Raw genomic sequence first — 3,922 nt, forward strand, 5'->3', positions numbered from 1 at the left:
TCTTCAACGTGGCATGCATAGATTCAGCTCTTTGTGTGCTTATCATACCAGCACAAAAGTATTGTCTTTCATATGCCAATGCCCACTTCTCCTTTTCTACATATAAATTTTGTAACCACAGACAATCTTGAAGGTCGTATGTCTGAATCATTTCCTCCAAATCAGACTTAAAGGTGATCTCGTCTACGCTCTCAAGCACACACCTATTAAACTTTTTGTCAAACTCTGTCTTTTGATTAAATATGTGTCATATGTTCTTTGCTGCATTTTGAAAGATATGCCACAAACATAAGCGATGATGTGCATCTGGCCACACGTGAAGCACTGCAGCCACAATTGTGTGATCACCATCTGTAAGTACAGCTTCAGGTTGCTTCCCGTTTATTGCCTATGTAAATACTCTGAACAACCACTCAAAGCTTTCCTTGGTCTGGTCATACAAAAATGCCCCGCCTAATATACAACTATGTGCGTGATGGTTCACTTCGACAAACTGCGCAAATGACCACTGTTCAATATTAATCTTTACTGTAGTATCAAATACAAGCACATCATTGAAGCATTCATAATCTACTCTTGACTTTGAATCCGCCCAAAGCATATTCACAACATATCCATCTTCGTCCACTTGCATTGCACTAAAGAAACCATGTTCATTGCTTGATTTATTTTGTAAGTAATCAACCAAAGAACATATTTCTCTTTTCTTCATGTTATCTGTCCTCTTCCTTCTCAAGTGGTTTCATAGATCTAAAGGTGTGAATGACACATTATCGCGACCACCATTGATGTGGGCAAACAAATTGTATGTCTTCTTTGGTGCAATGTCGGCGCTATCGGCCATTGCAGCATGCGCTACAGTTACTTTACGATGTGACCTTAGCATAGGAGTCATAAATGATGCAGATAAATCATGATTATGATCACTGATTAAAGTACAAACTACAAATTTCCCATTCGGATGTCCTCTCAAAACCATTCTCGCTTGACATCCACATCTTGATTCTGGCATGCTCCTTGTTGGATTTCCCATTGATTTCTTCAAACCTTGCTTGGAACAAACATACGTCTTTCTAACAAAGACACCCAGTGCATTTTTTGACCAAGAAAACTTTCTCACACTGAAGCCAACTTTTAAGGCATAATCATTATAAAATTTATATGCAGCTTCCTCATTATTAAACTGCATTCCTTCTACAGGAACAGAGTCAAGTGTAGTTCCATGTACATTCCCAGTTCCTACACTTTTATTATGTGTACTGACATCAAAATCTACCTCATTATTGAATTGCATTTTCACTACTAGAACATTCAAGTCTAGTGTGCTTCCATTTACATTCCTGGTGCCTACTCTTTTATTATGTGTACTGTCATGGTAATCTACCTCATTATTGAATTACATTTCTTCTACTAGAACATTCAAGTCAAGAGTGGGTCTAATGCCTGCACCTTTCTTTTCATGTGGATCATTAGCGCAAATGTTCAATTCTTCAGTTGCATCATTAGTACAAATATTCAATTCTCCAGATCTTTCAATTGATTGAGCGATATCATCTTTATTACAACCTGATGATAAGCTCAACAAAGTTTTGAGCAATATATCAATTGGTATTTGTAACGAAATAGCAAACAAATCGATATTAACTAACAGAAATATATCTCACAAAAAACGAGAGTATGTTACTAATACAGGGGTTTGAGATACAATGCATATAATGAGTGAATGTAGGATACCTGATGGGGTAGAGGCCCTTCCTAGCATTTGTAAACAAGCATTCTTGTCAACAGGTCCCAGCGTCTTACAAATATCGATAAGTTTCCAACCATCGTAAGAACAAGATCTACCTGCAATAACCAAATAATGCCTTAATAGCACACAAGATGACATGCCTTCTTCATCGATAGCATGATGAGATGGAAAGCTACTCACGCCGCCTTAATGGCACTGGTTGGAATGTTTGTGCATCATTGCTTTCTTCCATAATGCCTAACAACAACGAAAAAGAAGAGAAGAAAGTGAAATGTTTTGTAAGCAATATATCAATTTGCGTTAGCAAGCACATACGTTTACTGCGATTTAATGGAGATGCATACAAAAATGGATACCCATAAGGTTAAGCAAGTCAAAGCAACGACTTAATGAATGACAGTATCCAAGCAAGTGCGGTTTCATATTTGCTTATACTGACCATCGAGTTGTCACTTACCATGCCAATAAAAGATACATGCCGTACATGTGTGTTGACGATAACGCTCTCATTATATCCACGATACTGTAAAGCGAGTTCAATAGAAATCGCTGACAGAGCAGCTGTATGAATGCGAAAATCATCTCCGCAATCGTGTAACGATGTGTTTATGCACGCACACGTTTTCAAAGTCTGTGTACAAATATCTTAGAAATACATCTTACAAAACATATAATATCTTACAAAGCGATATGAATATCGAATAATATATTGAAAATTGATACGGCAGTTCAGCATAATAACTTACAACTCAATAATACAAAACCATAATATCTAAAAGGTCGATAAATATATCGCACAATAAATTACAAATCGATACGGAAGAAATCGAGTAAAATAGCAAACAAATCGATATTAACTAACAAAAATATATCTCACAAAAAACAAGAGTATGTTACTAATACAGAGGTTTGAGATACAATGTATATAATGAGTGAATGTAGGATACCTGATGGGGTAGAGGCCCTTCTTAGCATTTGTAAACAAGCATTCTTGTCAACAGGTCCCATCGTCTTACAAATATCGATAAGTTTTCAACTATCGTAAGAACAAGATCTACCTGCAATAACCAAACAATGCCTTAATGGCACACAAGACGACATGCCTTTTTCATCGATAGCATAATGAGATGAAAAGCTACTCATGCCGCCTTAATGACACTGGTTGGAATGTTTGTGCATCATTGCTTTCTTCCATAATGCCTAACGACAACAAAAAATGAAGAGAAAACACGAGAATGTTTTGTAACACAAGGCAGGCACGAGAAGGCGACAATGTGTTGTAAAACAGGATAAAAAACAAGGCGGAAACCTCGACTGGAGACGAAGGCAAAGTTTGGGTTGATAATGGGAGCTACTGTTACAGCAGATGGCGCAGGAGTTTCATGAATAGGGAACGTCTCCACTTTAAATAGTTAACATCAAACTTTCTGGATGGAGGAGTTTTTTGTCCTTTGCTCGAACCGTATTTTCCCAACTTTTGAATACGGGATATTTTTGTCATTTCCTCGAACCATCATTTCAGGGCAAGAAAATCAAGTAAGGGTGATTAAGTCTTTGCAACAACACCAGAGTCCAATGCAAAGTTATGTCATCATACACGGGAATACGAGCTCCATGTGCCTAAATATGTGGCGCTCATTTGACCCCCCGAACACAGACGTGGGATTCAGTGAATCATCGGGGGCGAACATACACCACCCTCCCCCCAACTACAAACAAAAGCAGGCAAAAATGAGTGGTGCCCTCATACAGGAGACATTGCCCTTGTATGGAACATGCACCATATTGTACGTTCACGGGGCGTGTTTCATCTTCATGTGACTTAAATTCCTAAAGTGAATTATTATCTTGTTTTGCATGGCTGCTTTCATTTTTTTTATCTTGTAGCTATCTGCCTTACTCCATCGATCCACTTGGCCTGTGAACAGCACCATGCCCCCACAAGGCTAGCATCTTCAAGAATACAGTCCAAAAGGGTGGTGCCCTCCAATGGGTCACACTGCTGCTGTGTGGGGGCATGATCGATGCTGTTCACGTGCATCCCCAACGCCTCCTTGCCATGTAAAGATCACACCATTCAACCGTAAGATGGTTTTGATCCACTCCAAATGAATGGATCCATACGTACGAGTAATGCATCCAAGTTGGTTTGGTATGAGAAGTTTGAGGTCC

The sequence above is a fragment of the Nuphar pumila genome, chromosome 12, assembly GCF_984573655.1.
Source record: "Nuphar pumila chromosome 12, dmNupPumi1.hap1.1, whole genome shotgun sequence".
NCBI lineage: Eukaryota > Viridiplantae > Streptophyta > Magnoliopsida > Nymphaeales > Nymphaeaceae > Nuphar > Nuphar pumila.